Source organism: Mchenga conophoros, linkage group LG22 (genome assembly GCF_057382185.1).
Source record: "Mchenga conophoros isolate Kocher_MC1m ecotype Shallow Benthic linkage group LG22, M_conophoros_male_GT1.1, whole genome shotgun sequence".
NCBI lineage: Eukaryota > Metazoa > Chordata > Actinopteri > Cichliformes > Cichlidae > Mchenga > Mchenga conophoros.
This window is the reverse complement of record NC_140546.1, coordinates 5,006,653-5,028,192: the sequence shown is the minus strand read 5'-3', so window position 1 is coordinate 5,028,192 and position 21,540 is coordinate 5,006,653. Positions and strand designations below refer to the sequence as shown.

General features: G+C 39.6%; 2 long non-coding RNA genes and 1 pseudogene across 2 annotated transcripts; all 3 read left to right on the top strand.

The window, feature by feature from the left end:
• Positions 1-4,173: 4,173 nt before the first annotated feature.
• On the top strand, positions 4,174-5,405 carry LOC146548605 (uncharacterized). Its single transcript, XR_014890486.1, has 3 exons — positions 4,174-4,212; positions 4,311-4,449; positions 4,825-5,405. It is a non-coding gene; the product is annotated as an uncharacterized LOC146548605 (long non-coding RNA).
• A 2,473-nt stretch (positions 5,406-7,878) lies between these two features.
• LOC146548604 (Ig kappa-b4 chain C region pseudogene) lies at positions 7,879-8,695 on the top strand (annotated as a pseudogene).
• Positions 8,696-13,259: 4,564 nt separating this feature from the next.
• Positions 13,260-16,470, top strand: LOC146548603 (uncharacterized). The gene is made up of 3 exons (XR_014890489.1): positions 13,260-13,298; positions 13,397-13,535; positions 13,911-16,470. It is a non-coding gene; the product is annotated as an uncharacterized LOC146548603 (long non-coding RNA).
• Positions 16,471-21,540: the final 5,070 nt, after the last annotated feature.

Genomic DNA, 21,540 nt, shown 5'->3' with positions numbered 1-21,540 from the left:
ATTAACAAAAGACTTCACCACCTGTTGGATCCTCCCCCTCTGGGTGTCACCAACTTTCTCACGAAAGTTAACTCGCCTGACTTTGTGCAATAGAGTTAAAGCTGAACGCTTCTTCACATGTGAACCTTGAAGTGACCCAAAAGTGATATTACTAAAGCATGTGACAAATTCATAAAATAAAAGAAATTTCCAGCACATTCCCACTCTTTGGATTACTCTGCTAATCACATCAATAACAGACTTTTCTTTTCTGACATTCTGTATATCACATCAACACCGTTGTACACTCAAAGAGGTTTCACTATGTGCATCCTCACTTCACTATTCTCCTCTCCAACCTTTTGTTCATCTCCAATCATCCTCATAGCCTAAACTTCCATATGCAAAAGATAACAATAATGATAAAAGGAAAAAACTTCCAAAAATATCAAATTACACATGGAAACATGATGTCCATTCATGAGAAACTGTGGCTAAGATAACTGGTGTACTAGAGTCATAGAGTCTAGCTGTCATACAAAATGTGACCACCAGAACTTAAAAACACACTGAACCTTTCAGGCAAGACCAGCCTGACTGTTTAATCAGGTGTTATCCACATTCCATCGCTGATCCCTCTCTGCACGTTACTCAGTTGGAGCTTGGCACTCTCTCGTTGGAGGAGGGCGCTCTTTCACCCCTCACTCTCTGTTCCAACGCAGCTTTAGGTTGAAAGGGCAAAGTACATAGACCCTTGTTGTCTTCCTCAACATCAACACAAGAATCCTTTCCATCTTTGGATTATTACTGTGGTTCTGAAAACATCTTGTGACAACTGCTAGGAACCCAAGTGGCACAACCTTCCACCTTAACCTCTGTCTGGGTTGTCAGCTGTGACTGGAATGGTCCCTGCTTCTCACTGGTTTTTTGAAGACTTCTCATCCAGTCTCAATCTGGAGTTTCCACCTTGGGATGACTTCTTGCTGTAACACTCTCTGGTGTTAAAGGTCCTTGCCATGCATCAATTTAACTTAATTAGCAGAACAAGAAAAGGGACAAAGCTAAGTGCATCGTCTCTTAAATAATTTCAGGATTTCTCCTCTGGAGCAGCCTCGCTCCGGGCCTGTAAACCTGTGTTAGAAAAGTGAAAAGAAAGAAAATATGTCTGTGAAGGTCATCGTGGTCTAAGGAGCTTGGAAAGAAAAGCGTCTGGACTTCTTTGAGTTGCTTGAAGACGTTTCACCTCAAGAAAGAAAGAAAAGGAAAGTTGTGTTTTTCATGTTGACTCTGTGTAACACCTGGTTCCTCCACTGCATCCACACTATAGTATAATCAAAGACCACTGATCAATGGCCATGAAAATTTGCATATTAATGATCAAGGAACTGACCTCACAGCCCATTTTTCATTCAGTGGTGCTAGTTTCAGTCATTGTGCAAATGTCCTGTTTATAAGGTTGGGGAAACCTGCAGTCAGCTGAGACTTAAGAAGTCACTTGGATGAGTGACGCTATGGCCAGATGACCAGATTCAAATTTTGGGGATAAAGTCAACACAGCTTGATACCTTTTGTTTGTGTATTCAATTGTGTCTGTATTTCAATTATTTCAAGTTATATTATCTCTCATTACAGTGTGTGTGTGTGTGTGTGTGTGTGTGTGTGTGTGTGTGTGTGTGTGTGTCCTCAGTGAACTGTATCAGTCTCTGCAGTATCTTCCAGCTGCAGCAGTCACTTCAGTTTCTGTTCAGTCTGACTGAGGGAGGTTTTTGTACGACTGTTTTTCACTGTGTGAACACATACTGATTGTTCAACCAGTGTTCACTCTGACAGCGATAAACTGCTGCATCTTCAGCCTGGACTCCACTGATGGTCAGAGTGAAATCAGAGTTTGATCCACTGCCTGTAAAACGATCTGGAATCCCTGATTGTCGAGTGGTAGCATGGTAAATGAGCAATTTAGGAACTCCTCCATCTTTCTGTTGGTACCAGGCTAAAAGATGGTTGTTCTTCCAAAAATTAACATTCTGACTGGTCCGACACTTGATGCTCACAGATCCTCCCACAGCAGAGCTCACTGCTCCAGGCTGAGTCACTGTGATCTGTCCTCTGGACTCTGAGGACACAGAGACAAAAACATAAAGCAGCTTCATGGTTTTGTGGGCTTCATTTCAGAGGGACAGATGTTGATAGAGGAGAGGAGTTTGATTCTCTGGACTTTACCTGTGAAGCAGCAGCAGAGGAGAGTCCAGATGAGGACGCAGATCAAAGTCATGTTTTTGATGAGGAGGATTTCTGTGGCTTCTGTTGTGATGAAAGACAGCTGTCAGTCATCCAGTGTTCAACTCTCAGGACTATAAACTCTCCCAGAGACTGGAGCATGGTGCTGCTGATGCAAAGTGCCTCTATGGAAATGATCTGACTGACTCACACAGGGAGTTGGGTGGATCTGATGATGTTGTTTTCCAACATATTTGGAGTTTTAGTGGATCAAAATCTTGTCTCTGGCATTGATACACAGATAACAGATTAAAAAACCTAACCCTAAGATGCAGTATAAGGATCTATTTTTTAGCTGCGGGGAGCTTTATTTCTTCAGTGGTTTAGGAGCTGTAGAAACAATAGATTGTTTATTAGGTATTGAGGTCATAGGGAATGCAGTTTATTAGTGGGTGTCGTAGTAGGATTTTGTTGTAGGATGTAGGAATACAAAATAGAAAATAGTCCTGGAAGGGAAACAAAGAACTGGGGTGCAGGGCAGTGGGGCATTTAACCCCCACCCCCAGGACAGTAGCAAGAGTTACTGAGGGTGAGGGGCAGACAATGGTCAATGGACATTACCTTAAAAGGAGATGGGGGTCAGGGTGTCAGCACACCTGGCCACTGTACCAGTGTTTTACAATGCAATACAATACAACTTTATTTGTATAGTACGTTTAAAAGACCAGCGGTACACCAAAGTGCTTTACAATAAAAACAGGAAAATTGAGACAATAAAAAAAGACTATTAACAAAGTACCACATATGTCATCAGGTTAAGGGCACTAATTATACAGCAATAAAAGGGGATATAAGAACAAAGTTACTAAGAACAGATATAGCTAAAAGATAAAGTACATAAATAAGAAATTGAACCAAATATAAAACAGGGATGCTAACTAGATGGAAAAGCTATGTTGAATAAATGAGTTTTTAAACGGGATTTAAAAGATAAAACGGAGTCTGACGCACGGATAGCGATAGGAAGGTTGTTCCACAGATTCGGTGCAACCAGGGCAAAAGCACGGTCACCCCTAGATTTAAGTCTAGATCTAGGCTGGAGGAGTAATTGGGCTGAAGACCCGAGGGCTCGTCCAGGGACATATAGACTAAGAAGATCAACAAGATAACGAGGGGCTAAATTATTTATAATTTTAAAGGTGAGCAACAATATTTTAAATTAAATGCGATATTTTATGGGTAACCAATGCAACTCAATAAGAACTGGGGTGATAGAGGCATGCTTTCTAGTGCCAGTCAGGAGGCGAGCCAGAGCATTCTGGACAAGCTGAAGTCTGTGAAGGAGAGCGGAGTGAAGACCAAAGTAGAGGGAATTACAGTAATCCAATCTAGAAGTCACAAAAGCATGAATGAGCTTTACAAGATCTTTATGAGGGACATAGTGCTTAGCCTTAGCAATAAGGTGCAGTTGGTAAAAGCTAGATTTGATTACTGAAGACACTTGTTTGTTAAATTTAAAAGAGCTATCCAGCAGGAAACCTAGGTCACTAACTGAGTCAGAGAAAGACGTGGCAAAGGAACCAAAGGTATCAGCTAATAGGCCCCTAGGGATATGGTTGCCAAACACCACAATCTCCGTTTTCTTTTCATTCAGGATAAGGGAATTGTCTGAAAGCCATTCTCTGACTTCTCTCATGCACTCGAGGAAGCAGTGCAATGAAGGAGCAATGTCGTCGTCATCTAATTGAAAATAAATTTGTATATCATCGGCATAGAGGTGATAAGAAATGTTATATTTTTCAAAGGTTAAGCCTAGGGGGAGCATATATAATGAGAATAACATTTTTCCATTGTGGGGGGTTTAGTGTAGGAGGAGGAGACCAGAGACTATAGGGCTTTGGAGTGTGATATCACGAGAGGGGCGTGGCCATGATTTTTGTTTGAGGCATCATGTTTCTGGGCCAAACAAAGCGCTAACGAAAGAAGAGCGAAAGCACTCGGATAACACCAGCTATGGTTTGTACTTGCTGTGAGGTCGTTGTAATGTTAGATCGCACGACCGGCAAGGGAATAAGCTTGAAAATGGTTTATCTTTTCATTCTTTCCCCACCTAGAAGCAACATGAGGCAGCTCATGTATCGGATGTTACCAAAAGAAGGCGTCTAGCCTGGATAGCAGCTGTGAGATGAGCTGATATGCAGTTCTCTTCCATCTCCAAATATCCGTAGGTGTGCTCCAGACATTTTCATTCCGGTAAGTTCTAAATATGTTCATATTGTTTTTCTTGTGACATTACCAATTAGTTTGATGTGTCACATGGCCCTCTTCCTATTGAAAAAACAAAAGTTGTATCCAAGATGGCCGACTTCTAAATGGCCACCATGGTCACCACCCATCTTGAGGAGTTTGCCCCCTCACATATACTAATGTGCCACAAACAGGACTTTAATATCACCAACCATTCCCGTGTTATTACGGTGTATCCATATAAATGGCCCACCCTCTACTTCATCATAAATGTAACAAAGTGTTTAGAAAGTTAGCACATACATGTAATTTTTCAGTTTTTAATGCATCCACCTATAGAACGCTGCATGTTATAGTATAAATCTGCCTGTTCTCTTTCAGAAACCTGCCTGCAGAAAATGAACCTAAAGCATGTAATGCAAGGATGTAATCACTTTCAAGATGGAGAAAGCATAAAGTTTGACTTTAAGTGACAATTATGGACACCTAATATGATAAGGAGATTCTGCAGGTCATTAATCAATGTATAAAACTATAATAAAATGTATTTTTAGTGACACAGGACTCAAACACGGAAGCAAGATGTATAATTAGAATTATTTATAATAAATATGAATAAATCATTGGAATTTCTTTAACCATAAAGAATAACCAAATCCTTCAGGACAATGTCACATCAATGCACTGAACTCACTATGTTATCAATCTAACAGCCTCCACATGTTCTCACTTTAATTTCCCCCTCATGAATGAATTTATGCTTGCACTAATTCGAATGTTTGGGGGAAAATCAAATGCATTTTACTCGCAGTACTCGAGCTGACTTACCTTTGAATGACGACATACTCACAAATCTTGTACCCAATCTTTGGTGATTTAGATGTGTCCTTCCAGAGATTTATAATTGCGAAACTGGTTCACCTTGTACACGCTGACGCCACAGACAAGGTACGAAAATATATCAAGCTACGTCAATAGCAGTTGGTCTTCAGGGTTTCTACTCCACGGCCGTATTTCATACTGCTCCACATTTCCAATGCACGCTATTTTCTGCAAGTACCGTCTCTTTGCATCTGTAAAATACGTAAAAAAGATGACACACACACACACATGACTCTGTTTACGCTGAGCAATTATTGTGAGTGCGCACGCACTGCGACACATATGACTATGAAAGTCGGAAGAGGAAGTAGTTTCTTGCAAGTTAGACATCCAAATGATATAGTTTCTTTTTCCTGTTAATGATAAACTATCAATTTTCCACAAATTAGTAAAATATCAATATTTTAATAAGTGAATCTATTCTAGAACATAAATAACTGGTATCAGAGGAATGGATATTTCAATATTGATCCTCACACCAATAGTAAAAATTGCACAGTCTGACCTTTCTTTCAGAACATTTCTGGGAGGTCTGCTCCTGGAAAGTCTTGAATGTTTTCCACTCAGAAACACAACTTCTGATATTTTACTTGTTAGATTATGTTAAGAAACACCGCAATGATCCAGATCATCAGACAACCCAAACTTCTGTGTTTATTGAGCTGCTCACACTTGCTGGTGATACAAAATGCATTTGAATAAAAGCATTTGGCAGCTACTTACTTTCTCAATTCCTTTAGAAGCAGTAATTGTATACATAATGTTTAACAAACTGATGCATTTTGGTTTCATTTGTGTTAAGAAATAATGACAAAATGTCACTGTTAGCTTATAGCATTTTTCAGGTTATAAGGCGCACTTAAAATCCTTTAATTTTCTCAAAAATCGACAGTGCGTCTTATAATCCGGTGCACCTTATGTATGAATTCTGGTTGTGCTTATTTTCACGGCGCTCAAAAATGTTTTACTACGACTTTGGTAAGCTATGAAGCCGCACTGCTTGATGGATTGTCAGAGCATTACGGCTACTGTAGTCAGGAGCCATGTTGAGTAATCTGGTTACAAACTCTGGTTACAAACGAACACTGCGGCATCAGTGAGAGTTTAAACTGTCTAAATTCTTTCATCTTCAATAAAATGGTCAACATTGCTGCTTTACCAGGTGTAACAACTAATTTTAACATCCAGGCATCCATGAAAACAAGATTTATCAAATTTAACGGAGTTAGAAGTTAGCAGGAAGTTAGCTCGCCGGTTTCCACATAAACATGATATAGTATGTTCTGACTAAGAGATGTCTGAAAAATTAAAATGCACAGCACTGCTATCACTTCCAACATAAATGAAGACAGGAAACTAAACAGCAGTGACGTTTGTAGGGTTACTGAAGTTGGGCTAGCTGCTATATAACAATGTGCTACGTGATCGCTAGCGACACATGTTAGCATAACATAAACACAGTGAAGCTGAAGGATGAACGCTAACTTTTTTCCACTGGATAAAAGTTAACACGAGGGTTCCTGAAGGTTAGGGACAAATACAATTGCATGGCAGGATGCTGTAAACAAACCAAACTTCAGAACAACTGAGATAATCCATCCACAGTACGAGATTAGTCCTTAATATACTGCAACAACATGGGAATAGAGCAGCTGCGAGAGAATTCAACATTAATGAGTCAATGGTACGGATGTGTAGGAAGCAAGAAGAATGAGATGAGTAAAGTTTAACTTATCTGACTGTTTTGTTTCGCTTAATGCGCCTTATAATCCGGTGCACCTTATGGTCCGAAAAATAGGGTAATTCAATATCTAATTTAAGACCAATTTATTTTTTATGTACTGATACATGAAAATTTGCAACTACAAGACATAAAATTTTTTTTTGTTGTGACTGTCTGTGCATGAAGTGTGTTGGGCAAACAGTGAATTATTTTGTTGAGTTTGTTTGTTTCAGAGTCAGAGAGCCGTGTCTCTCTACAGTCAGAGGTTTTTGTACGGCGGCTCAATGAGTTTGTATCACTGTGGTTCACGTTTGGTGGAGGAACCAGACTGGAATTTGGAAGTAAGTTAAAAATAAAGCTGAATTATTCATTTTTTCTTTTAATTTTTATTCCTTAATTGAAAATGTTGAATGTTAATGTTTAGCTTTCTTATTAATATTTTTGCTCCAAAAGTCATATTTGGAAATTTATATGTGAAAGGTTATTACAGTGAATAATTGAGAGTGGGGTAGTTCACAGTATGAATGATTATTTCTAGTTTCCATGTAAAGTTTTATTTTGAGGGCTTGTAGATTTAGTTCAGTCTAACAGAGTCAGAGAGCCGTGTCTCTCTACAGTCAGAGGTTTTTGTACGGCGCCTCAATGAGTTTGTATCACTGTGGTGGACTTTTGGTGGAGGAACCAGACTGGATGTTGGAAGTAAGTTAATTAAACTGCTTTTATTATGAAATTTGAAAAAGGTGGATCTTAAAATTAGTCTTAGAGAGCTTGAAAGATTAATTTTTAATTTTTTATGACAATTTTGATATTTGTTATTCTGCTGTTATATGATGGAAGGTGACTCAGAGCAGATGTTTTTTTTTGTCTACATTTCTGTCACAGAGAAAGGAAATTTTTATCTGGAACCAATATTAAACTTCATTATCCATCGATTAGTTTCTAAACTTTCCAAATAATAACTCTTATTTGAAAAGGGGATTAGAAAATGTGTAAAATCCAAAGTGTTATTGTGTCAGATGGGCCTTTGAATCGAAAATGCTTAATGATTGATATCTAATCGTCTATGATTCAGACTTTACATGGTTTTAAAGAAAAACTTGTTTCCACATCTGCTTTTATTTCCAGTGTAGTTTGAACACATTTCAGGTCAAACTGTGTGATAATTCTCTCTGTGCTGATATGCATGAGAGGTTTCTTAAAGGGAAGTGAAACAATGTGTGAGTGAGTGACTGGTGGAGCAGAAGAAACACCTGACAGAAACTTCTTAACGGAGACAAACAACTTGTGGTTCCTGTCCTCTAATCTAATTGGTGTTTCCTAGATGACACCCGTCCCACCCTGACAGTGCTGCCCCCCTCCGTTAAGGAGCTGGAGCAGGGGAAGGCCACATTAACATGTCTGGCCAACAAGGGCTTCCCCTCAGACTGGACTCTGTCCTGGAAGGTGGATGGAAGAAGCAGCAGTGACGGGGAGGAGAGCAGGACTCCTGGAGTGCTGCAGAATGACGCCCTGTATAGTTGGAGCAGCACCTTGAAGCTCTCTACATACCAGTGGATGAAGGTGGGCTCTGTGACCTGTGAGGCCACCAAGGACTCCCAGACTCTGGTCTCAAAGATACTGAGCAGAGATCAGTGTTCACATTTGTGACCTGACTCACTGAGACTCTGCTGCTGCCCTCAGTCTGTTCTCTCTCTGTCTCTGTTTCACTCTGATTTCAAATCTCATGTTTTACTGCTTGTAGTATTGCTAATGATTTAAAAAAACAAACAATAAAAAATCTTCAAATGGTGATTTTCATGTGTTTCAATTTAACTGTTGTTCTGTCTGAAAACCATCCTGAGGTTTCAGTAAGGATGTTTCCACAGATCAGCACATCTGTCTCTGACACACATTTATGACACTCACATGTGCTCTTTCACTTTACATCAAATTCTTGTTAATTCGGTTATTTATAAAAAGTGACGAATAACAGAGAACAATGAATTGCATCCACCAGCTTCACCCAGGTATGAGTAATTTCTTTGTTGTAGTTTCCATCATGTATGACTGTGACGGCTTCATCTGTTGGGTTTAACAGAAACAGTAAAAGATCAGAATGCGTTTCTGTAACCTGTATTTGACTAATGATGACACACTTCCTCGCTTTCTTCAGTCAAATCAAGACTTTGGAAAAGATGAAATAAAACAGGAGATATAAACAGACTCTCACTAACTTACAGAGTCACCAGTGAGTGGCTCTGAAAGGCCTGGACAGCCACTGATCTACACTGGCCTCTTAACAGCTGTGAGCAGAGAGGCAGGACACATATGCAAACACACAGAGTCAGTCAGCTGCAGCTGTTTACAGCTCAGAGCTGAGAACATCACAATATTTACATTATTTACAACTTGATATTTTGATTAGATTAACCAATGAGCTCAAGGATTAAGATGAGAGATAAAGATAAAGTCGACTAATTCATCTAATTGTATTTTTTATGTGATTGACCTTTGACCTTTGAATTTGTGCATTTATTTTAAACAATGTCAAACGTGAAGTCAGTGTTTGTGTTTTTATCTTTAGTACTGAAACCTTCTGTTGCCATGGTTCAGCAGTGATGCCTGTCTGTTGCCATAGTTACTGAGCTCAGAGTGGGAAATGAAAGATCAGCAGAGTTGAAACTTCTACTGAAATCCACAGCTGGCAGTCCTTCTCTGAGCAGTGGTTGGAGCTGCAGCAGGTGAAGATCATGCTCGTGTCTGACCAACAAGGTCTTCTCCTCAGACTGGAGTCTGTCCTGGATGATAATCGTAGCATCAATGCTAACTTCTAAAGTGTTTCTGTTTGAGTGCAGCTGTTGGTCAGAGTGAAGTCAGTCTCACACTGATGCCCACTGAAATCATCAGAAACTCCAGACTGTTGGTTTGATACATGAAGAGATTAATATATTAATAATAAAAAAAAACCCACTTCCACTGTAACCTCGTGTGGTCTAAGTCATCACTGAAGAGTAAAGCTAACCCTAACTTTTCATCTTAACCTTAACACTTTTTCAGAATCTGTGATTTTTAGCAGTCAGTGAACAAAAAGAATGAACACAAATGACAAACATTAAAATATAATCCTGAGACCATCAAACATCAACTCACATCTATAAATCATTTATATAAAGGTTATGAACAGAATTGGTGAAAAGGTTCAGCCTATCAGGAATCAGTCTTCAGTAAAGTGAGGAAAACTCTGAACAGCCCATCAACAGGTCTGATAGCTCATACTTCCAGCTTCTTCCCCACAGGACACTACAGGGGACGCAGTCAAATATCTGCAAGTCCACTGAACTGAACTGCTGGGCAAACTCTCCATTCACCTTCGAGTGTCTTCAAAAGTGTAAAGAGCTGATCCTGTGATCCACAAACAGGACTAAGCACCTATTCTTCCTCATGGATCCAAACTTTGACTAACTTTGTGAAAACCCTGCTGTAGATGTTTCTAGAGAGACTGAAGAGTGTGACCACCTTAAAAGATCCTTTGTCTGTATTTATTTGTTTTTATATTTTATTAAAGGAGAAATATGACTGATTCTAAGAAATTCTATTAATGAAGTCAAACTTACTAATGAACAGATGTTAGTAGTTTAATTTAAACCTGGTGTGTGTGTGTATGTGTGTGTGTGTGTGTGTGTGTGTGTGTGTGTGTGTGTGTGTGTGTGTGTGTGTGTCCTCAGTGAACTGTATCAGTCTCTGCAGTATCTTCCAGCTGCAGCAGTCACTTCAGTTTCTGTTCAGTCTGACTGAGGGAGGTTTTTGTACGACTGTTTTTCACTGTGTGAACACATACTGACTGTTGATCTCATGAACACTGTGACAGTAATAAACTGCTGCATCTTCAGCCTGGACTCCACTGATGGTCAGAGTGAAGTCAGAGTTTGATCCACTGCCTGTAAAACGAGCTGGAATCCCTGAATATCGAGTGCTAGCAAAGTAAATGAGCAGTTTAGGAACTCCTCCATCTTTCTGTTGGTACCAGGCTAAAAGATGGTTGTTGCTCCAAACATGAACATTCTGACTGGTCGTGCACTTGATGCTCACAGATCCTCCCACAGCAGAGCTCACTGCTCCAGGCTGAGTCACTGTGATCTGTCCTCTGGACTCTGAGGACACAGAGACAAAAACATAAAGCAGCTTCATGGTTTTGTGGGCTTCATTTCAGAGGGACAGATGTTGATAGAGGAGAGGAGTTTGATTCTCTGGACTTTACCTGTGAAGCAGCAGCAGAGGAGAGTCCAGATGAGGACGCAGATCAAAGTCATGTTTTTGATGAGGAGGATTTCTGTGGCTTCTGTTGTGATGAAGGACAGCTGTCAGTCATCCAGTGTTCAACTCTCAGGACTATAAACTCTCCCAGAGACTGGAGCATGGTGCTGCTGATGCAAAGTGCCTCTATGGAAATGATCTGACTGACTCACACAGGGAGTTGGGTGGATCTGATGATGTTGTTTTCCAACATATTTGGAGTTTTAGTGGATCAAAATCTTGTCTCTGGCATTGATACACAGATAACAGATTAAAAAACCTAACCCTAAGATGCAGTATAAGGATCTATTTTTTAGCTGCGGGGAGCTTTATTTCTTCAGTGGTTTAGGAGCTGTAGAAACAATAGATTGTTTATTAGGTATTGAGGTCATAGGGAATGCAGTTTATTAGTGGGTGTCGTAGTAGGATTTTGTTGTAGGATGTAGGAATACAAAATAGAAAATAGTCCTGGAAGGGAAACAAAGAACTGGGGTGCAGGGCAGTGGGGCATTTAACCCCCACCCCCAGGACAGTAGCAAGAGTTACTGAGGGTGAGGGGCAGACAATGGTCAATGGACATTACCTTAAAAGGAGATGGGGGTCAGGGTGTCAGCACACCTGGCCACTGTACCAGTGTTTTACAATGCAATACAATACAACTTTATTTGTATAGTACGTTTAAAAGACCAGCGGTACACCAAAGTGCTTTACAATAAAAACAGGAAAATTGAGACAATAAAAAAAGACTATTAACAAAGTACCACATATGTCATCAGGTTAAGGGCACTAATTATACAGCAATAAAAGGGGATATAAGAACAAAGTTACTAAGAACAGATATAGCTAAAAGATAAAGTACATAAATAAGAAATTGAACCAAATATAAAACAGGGATGCTAACTAGATGGAAAAGCTATGTTGAATAAATGAGTTTTTAAACGGGATTTAAAAGATAAAACGGAGTCTGACGCACGGATAGCGATAGGAAGGTTGTTCCACAGATTCGGTGCAACCAGGGCAAAAGCACGGTCACCCTTAGATTTAAGTCTAGATCTAGGCTGGAGGAGTAATTGGGCTGAAGACCCGAGGGCTCGTCCAGGGACATATAGACTAAGAAGATCAACAAGATAACGAGGGGCTAAATTATTTATAATTTTAAAGGTGAGCAACAATATTTTAAATTAAATGCGATATTTTATGGGTAACCAATGCAACTCAATAAGAACTGGGGTGATAGAGGCATGCTTTCTAGTGCCAGTCAGGAGGCGAGCCAGAGCATTCTGGACAAGCTGAAGTCTGTGAAGGAGAGCGGAGTGAAGACCAAAGTAGAGGGAATTACAGTAATCCAATCTAGAAGTCACAAAAGCATGAATGAGCTTTACAAGATCTTTATGAGGGACATAGTGCTTAGCCTTAGCAATAAGGTGCAGTTGGTAAAAGCTAGATTTGATTACTGAAGACACTTGTTTGTTAAATTTAAAAGAGCTATCCAGCAGGAAACCTAGGTCACTAACTGAGTCAGAGAAAGACGTGGCAAAGGAACCAAAGGTATCAGCTAATAGGCCCCTAGGGATATGGTTGCCAAACACCACAATCTCCGTTTTCTTTTCATTCAGGATAAGGGAATTGTCTGAAAGCCATTCTCTGACTTCTCTCATGCACTCGAGGAAGCAGTGCAATGAAGGAGCAATGTCGTCGTCATCTAATTGAAAATAAATTTGTATATCATCGGCATAGAGGTGATAAGAAATGTTATATTTTTCAAAGGTTAAGCCTAGGGGGAGCATATATAATGAGAATAACATTTTTCCATTGTGGGGGGTTTAGTGTAGGAGGAGGAGACCAGAGACTATAGGGCTTTGGAGTGTGATATCACGAGAGGGGCGTGGCCATGATTTTTGTTTGAGGCATCATGTTTCTGGGCCAAACAAAGCGCTAACGAAAGAAGAGCGAAAGCACTCGGATAACACCAGCTATGGTTTGTACTTGCTGTGAGGTCGTTGTAATGTTAGATCGCACGACCGGCAAGGGAATAAGCTTGAAAATGGTTTATCTTTTCATTCTTTCCCCACCTAGAAGCAACATGAGGCAGCTCATGTATCGGATGTTACCAAAAGAAGGCGTCTAGCCTGGATAGCAGCTGTGAGATGAGCTGATATGCAGTTCTCTTCCATCTCCAAATATCCGTAGGTGTGCTCCAGACATTTTCATTCCGGTAAGTTCTAAATATGTTCATATTGTTTTTCTTGTGACATTACCAATTAGTTTGATGTGTCACATGGCCCTCTTCCTATTGAAAAAACAAAAGTTGTATCCAAGATGGCCGACTTCTAAATGGCCACCATGGTCACCACCCATCTTGAGGAGTTTGCCCCCTCACATATACTAATGTGCCACAAACAGGACTTTAATATCACCAACCATTCCCGTGTTATTACGGTGTATCCATATAAATGGCCCACCCTCTACTTCATCATAAATGTAACAAAGTGTTTAGAAAGTTAGCACATACATGTAATTTTTCAGTTTTTAATGCATCCACCTATAGAACGCTGCATGTTATAGTATAAATCTGCCTGTTCTCTTTCAGAAACCTGCCTGCAGAAAATGAACCTAAAGCATGTAATGCAAGGATGTAATCACTTTCAAGATGGAGAAAGCATAAAGTTTGACTTTAAGTGACAATTATGGACACCTAATATGATAAGGAGATTCTGCAGGTCATTAATCAATGTATAAAACTATAATAAAATGTATTTTTAGTGACACAGGACTCAAACACGGAAGCAAGATGTATAATTAGAATTATTTATAATAAATATGAATAAATCATTGGAATTTCTTTAACCATAAAGAATAACCAAATCCTTCAGGACAATGTCACATCAATGCACTGAACTCACTATGTTATCAATCTAACAGCCTCCACATGTTCTCACTTTAATTTCCCCCTCATGAATGAATTTATGCTTGCACTAATTCGAATGTTTGGGGGAAAATCAAATGCATTTTACTCGCAGTACTCGAGCTGACTTACCTTTGAATGACGACATACTCACAAATCTTGTACCCAATCTTTGGTGATTTAGATGTGTCCTTCCAGAGATTTATAATTGCGAAACTGGTTCACCTTGTACACGCTGACGCCACAGACAAGGTACGAAAATATATCAAGCTACGTCAATAGCGGTTGGTCTTCAGGGTTTCTACTCCACGGCCGTATTTCATACTGCTCCACATTTCCAATGCACGCTATTTTCTGCAAGTACCGTCTCTTTGCATCTGTAAAATACGTAAAAAAGATGACACACACACACACATGACTCTGTTTACGCTGAGCAATTATTGTGAGTGCGCACGCACTGCGACACATATGACTATGAAAGTCGGAAGAGGAAGTAGTTTCTTGCAAGTTAGACATCCAAATGATATAGTTTCTTTTTCCTGTTAATGATAAACTATCAATTTTCCACAAATTAGTAAAATATCAATATTTTAATAAGTGAATCTATTCTAGAACATAAATAACTGGTATCAGAGGAATGGATATTTCAATATTGATCCTCACACCAATAGTAAAAATTGCACAGTCTGACCTTTCTTTCAGAACATTTCTGGGAGGTCTGCTCCTGGAAAGTCTTGAATGTTTTCCACTCAGAAACACAACTTCTGATATTTTACTTGTTAGATTATGTTAAGAAACACCGCAATGATCCAGATCATCAGACAACCCAAACTTCTGTGTTTATTGAGCTGCTCACACTTGCTGGTGATACAAAATGCATTTGAATAAAAGCATTTGGCAGCTACTTACTTTCTCAATTCCTTTAGAAGCAGTAATTGTATACATAATGTTTAACAAACTGATGCATTTTGGTTTCATTTGTGTTAAGAAATAATGACAAAATGTCACTGTTAGCTTATAGCATTTTTCAGGTTATAAGGCGCACTTAAAATCCTTTAATTTTCTCAAAAATCGACAGTGCGTCTTATAATCCGGTGCACCTTATGTATGAATTCTGGTTGTGCTTATTTTCACGGCGCTCAAAAATGTTTTACTACGACTTTGGTAAGCTATGAAGCCGCACTGCTTGATGGATTGTCAGAGCATTACGGCTACTGTAGTCAGGAGCCATGTTGAGTAATCTGGTTACAAACTCTGGTTACAAACGAACACTGCGGCATCAGTGAGAGTTTAAACTGTCTAAATTCTTTCATCTTCAATAAAATGGTCAACATTGCTGCTTTACCAGGTGTAACAACTAATTTTAACATCCAGGCATCCATGAAAACAAGATTTATCAAATTTAACGGAGTTAGAAGTTAGCAGGAAGTTAGCTCGCCGGTTTCCACATAAACATGATATAGTATGTTCTGACTAAGAGATGTCTGAAAAATTAAAATGCACAGCACTGCTATCACTTCCAACATAAATGAAGACAGGAAACTAAACAGCAGTGACGTTTGTAGGGTTACTGAAGTTGGGCTAGCTGCTATATAACGATGTGCTACGTGATCGCTAGCGACACATGTTAGCATAACATAAACACAGTGAAGCTGAAGGATGAACGCTAACTTTTTTCCACTGGATAAAAGTTAACACGAGGGTTCCTGAAGGTTAGGGACAAATACAATTGCATGGCAGGATGCTGTAAACAAACCAAACTTCAGAACAACTGAGATAATCCATCCACAGTACGAGATTAGTCCTTAATATACTGCAACAACATGGGAATAGAGCAGCTGCGAGAGAATTCAACATTAATGAGTCAATGGTACGGATGTGTAGGAAGCAAGAAGAATGAGATGAGTAAAGTTTAACTTATCTGACTGTTTTGTTTCGCTTAATGCGCCTTATAATCCGGTGCACCTTATGGTCCGAAAAATAGGGTAATTCAATATCTAATTTAAGACCAATTTATTTTTTATGTACTGATACATGAAAATTTGCAACTACAAGACATAATACTTTTTTTTGTTGTGACTGTCTGTGCATGAAGTGTGTTGGACAAACAGTGAATTATTTTGTTGAGTTTGTTTGTTTCAGAGTCAGAGAGCCGTGTCTCTCTACAGTCAGAGGTTTTTGTACGGCGGCTCAATGAGTTTGTATCACTGTGGTTCACGTTTGGTGGAGGAACCAGACTGGAATTTGGAAGTAAGTTAAAAATAAAGCTGAATTATTCATTTTTTCTTTTAATTTTTATTCCTTAATTGAAAATGTTGAATGTTAATGTTTAGCTTTCTTATTAATATTTTTGCTCCAAAAGTCATATTTGGAAATTTATATGTGAAAGGTTATTACAGTGAATAATTGAGAGTGGGGTAGTTCACAGTATGAATGATTATTTCTAGTTTCCATGTAAAGTTTTATTTTGAGGGCTTGTAGATTTAGTTCAGTCTAACAGAGTCAGAGAGCCGTGTCTCTCTACAGTCAGAGGTTTTTGTACGGCGCCTCAATGAGTTTGTATCACTGTGGTGGACTTTTGGTGGAGGAACCAGACTGGATGTTGGAAGTAAGTTAATTAAACTGCTTTTATTATGAAATTTGAAAAAGGTGGATCTTAAAATTAGTCTTAGAGAGCTTGAAAGATTAATTTTTAATTTTTTATGACAATTTTGATATTTGTTATTCTGCTGTTATATGATGGAAGGTGACTCAGAGCAGATGTTTTTTTTTGTCTACATTTCTGTCACAGAGAAAGGAAATTTTTATCTGGAACCAATATTAAACTTCATTATCCATCGATTAGTTTCTAAACTTTCCAAATAATAACTCTTATTTGAAAAGGGGATTAGAAAATGTGTAAAATCCAAAGTGTTATTGTGTCAGATGGGCCTTTGAATCGAAAATGCTTAATGATTGATATCTAATCGTCTATGATTCAGACTTTACATGGTTTTAAAGAAAAACTTGTTTCCACATCTGCTTTTATTTCCAGTGTAGTTTGAACACATTTCAGGTCAAACTGTGTGATAATTCTCTCTGTGCTGATATGCATGAGAGGTTTCTTAAAGGGAAGTGAAACAATGTGTGAGTGAGTGACTGGTGGAGCAGAAGAAACACCTGACAGAAACTTCTTAACGGAGACAAACAACTTGTGGTTCCTGTCCTCTAATCTAATTGGTGTTTCCTAGATGACACCCGTCCCACCCTGACAGTGCTGCCCCCCTCCGTTAAGGAGCTGGAGCAGGGGAAGGCCACATTAACATGTCTGGCCAACAAGGGCTTCCCCTCAGACTGGACTCTGTCCTGGAAGGTGGATGGAAGAAGCAGCAGTGACGGGGAGGAGAGCAGGACTCCTGGAGTGCTGCAGAATGACGCCCTGTATAGTTGGAGCAGCACCTTGAAGCTCTCTACATACCAGTGGATGAAGGTGGGCTCTGTGACCTGTGAGGCCACCAAGGACTCCCAGACTCTGGTCTCAAAGATACTGAGCAGAGATCAGTGTTCACATTTGTGACCTGACTCACTGAGACTCTGCTGCTGCCCTCAGTCTGTTCTCTCTCTGTCTCTGTTTCACTCTGATTTCAAATCTCATGTTTTACTGCTTGTAGTATTGCTAATGATTTAAAAAAACAAACAATAAAAAATCTTCAAATGGTGATTTTCATGTGTTTCAATTTAACTGTTGTTCTGTCTGAAAACCATCCTGAGGTTTCAGTAAGGATGTTTCCACAGATCAGCACATCTGTCTCTGACACACATTTATGACACTCACATGTGCTCTTTCACTTTACATCAAATTCTTGTTAATTCGGTTATTTATAAAAAGTGACGAATAACAGAGAACAATGAATTGCATCCACCAGCTTCACCCAGGTATGAGTAATTTCTTTGTTGTAGTTTCCATCATGTATGACTGTGACGGCTTCATCTGTTGGGTTTAACAGAAACAGTAAAAGATCAGAATGCGTTTCTGTAACCTGTATTTGACTAATGATGACACACTTCCTCGCTTTCTTCAGTCAAATCAAGACTTTGGAAAAGATGAAATAAAACAGGAGATATAAACAGACTCTCACTAACTTACAGAGTCACCAGTGAGTGGCTCTGAAAGGCCTGGACAGCCACTGATCTACACTGGCCTCTTAACAGCTGTGAGCAGAGAGGCAGGACACATATGCAAACACACAGAGTCAGTCAGCTGCAGCTGTTTACAGCTCAGAGCTGAGAACATCACAATATTTACATTATTTACAACTTGATATTTTGATTAGATTAACCAATGAGCTCAAGGATTAAGATGAGAGATAAAGATAAAGTCGACTAATTCATCTAATTGTATTTTTTATGTGATTGACCTTTGACCTTTGAATTTGTGCATTTATTTTAAACAATGTCAAACGTGAAGTCAGTGTTTGTGTTTTTATCTTTAGTACTGAAACCTTCTGTTGCCATGGTTCAGCAGTGATGCCTGTCTGTTGCCATAGTTACTGAGCTCAGAGTGGGAAATGAAAGATCAGCAGAGTTGAAACTTCTACTGAAATCCACAGCTGGCAGTCCTTCTCTGAGCAGTGGTTGGAGCTGCAGCAGGTGAAGATCATGCTCGTGTCTGACCAACAAGGTCTTCTCCTCAGACTGGAGTCTGTCCTGGATGATAATCGTAGCATCAATGCTAACTTCTAAAGTGTTTCTGTTTGAGTGCAGCTGTTGGTCAGAGTGAAGTCAGTCTCACACTGATGCCCACTGAAATCATCAGAAACTCCAGACTGTTGGTTTGATACATGAAGAGATTAATATATTAATAATAAAAAAAAACCCACTTCCACTGTAACCTCGTGTGGTCTAAGTCATCACTGAAGAGTAAAGCTAACCCTAACTTTTCATCTTAACCTTAACACTTTTTCAGAATCTGTGATTTTTAGCAGTCAGTGAACAAAAAGAATGAACACAAATGACAAACATTAAAATATAATCCTGAGACCATCAAACATCAACTCACATCTATAAATCATTTATATAAAGGTTATGAACAGAATTGGTGAAAAGGTTCAGCCTATCAGGAATCAGTCTTCAGTAAAGTGAGGAAAACTCTGAACAGCCCATCAACAGGTCTGATAGCTCATACTTCCAGCTTCTTCCCCACAGGACACTACAGGGGACGCAGTCAAATATCTGCAAGTCCACTGAACTGAACTGCTGGGCAAACTCTCCATTCACCTTCGAGTGTCTTCAAAAGTGTAAAGAGCTGATCCTGTGATCCACAAACAGGACTAAGCACCTATTCTTCCTCATGGATCCAAACTTTGACTAACTTTGTGAAAACCCTGCTGTAGATGTTTCTAGAGAGACTGAAGAGTGTGACCACCTTAAAAGATCCTTTGTCTGTATTTATTTGTTTTTATATTTTATTAAAGGAGAAATATGACTGATTCTAAGAAATTCTATTAATGAAGTCAAACTTACTAATGAACAGATGTTAGTAGTTTAATTTAAACCTGGTGTGTGTGTGTATGTGTGTGTGTGTGTGTGTGTGTGTGTGTGTGTGTGTGTGTGTGTGTGTGTGTGTCCTCAGTGAACTGTATCAGTCTCTGCAGTATCTTCCAGCTGCAGCAGTCACTTCAGTTTCTGTTCAGTCTGACTGAGGGAGGTTTTTGTACGACTGTTTTTCACTGTGTGAACACATACTGACTGTTGATCTCATGAACACTGTGACAGTAATAAACTGCTGCATCTTCAGCCTGGACTCCACTGATGGTCAGAGTGAAGTCAGAGTTTGATCCACTGCCTGTAAAACGAGCTGGAATCCCTGATTCTAGAGTGCTAGCATAGGTAATGAGCAGTTTAGGAACTTCACCATCTTTCTGTTGGTACCAGGATAAATAGTTGGAACCAAGAACATCCTGACTGGTCGTACACTTGATGGTCACAGTTCCTCCCACAGCAGAGCTCACTGCTCCAGGCTGAGTCACTGTGATCTGTCCTCTGGACTCTGAGGACACAGAGACAAAAACATAAAGCAGCTTCATGGTTTTGTGGGCTTCATTTCAGAGGGACAGATGTTGATAGAGGAGAGGAGTTTGATTCTCTGGACTTTACCTGTGAAGCAGCAGCAGAGGAGAGTCCAGATGAGGACGCAGATCAAAGTCATGTTTTTGATGAGGAGGATTTCTGTGGCTTCTGTTGTGATGAAGGACAGCTGTCAGTCATCCAGTGTTCAACTCTCAGGACTATAAACTCTCCCAGAGACTGGAGCATGGTGCTGCTGATGCAAAGTGCCTCTATGGAAATCATCTGACTGTCACAGAGACTTAGATGAATCAGCTCGCATGTTATTGAATATAAGTACAGGGAGCGCAGAATTATTAGGGAACTTGTATTTTTGAGGAATAATTTTATTATTGAACAACAACCATGTTCTCAATGAACCCAAAAAACTCATTAATATCAAAGCTGAATGTTTTTGGAAGTAGTTTTTAGTTTGTTTTTAGTTTTAGCTATTTTAGGGGGATATCTGTGTGTGCAGGTGACTATTACTGTGCATAATTATTAGGCAACTTAACAAAAAACAAATATATACCCATTTCAATTATTTATTTTTACCAGTGACACCAATATAACATCTCCACATTCACAAATATACATTTCTGACATTCAAAAAGAAAACAAAAACAAATCAGCGACCAATATAGCCACCTTTCTTTGCAAGGACACTCAAAAGCCTGCCATCCATGGATTCTGTCAGTGTTTTGATCTGTTCACCATCAACATTGCGTGCAGCAGCAACCACAGCCTCCCAGACACTGTTCAGAGAGGTGTACTGTTTTCCCTCCTTGTAAATCTCACATTTGATGATGGACCACAGGTTCTCAATGGGGTTCAGATCAGGTGAACAAGGTGGCCATGTCATTAGTTTTTCTTCTTTTATACCCTTTCTTGCCAGCCACGCTGTGGAGTACTTGGACGCGTGTGATGGAGCATTGTCCTGCATGAAAATCATGTTTTTCTTGAAGGATGCAGACTTCTTCCTGTACCACTGCTTGAAGAAGGTGTCTTCCAGAAACTGGCAGTAGGACTGGGAGTTGAGCTTGACTCCATCCTCAACCCGAAAAGGCCCCACAAGCTCATCTTTGATGATACCAGCCCAAACCAGTACTCCACCTCCACCTTGCTGGCGTCTGAGTCGGACTGGAGCTCTCTGCCCTTTACCAATCCAGCCACGGGCCCATCCATCTGGCCCATCAAGACTCACTCTCATTTCATCAGTCCATAAAACCTT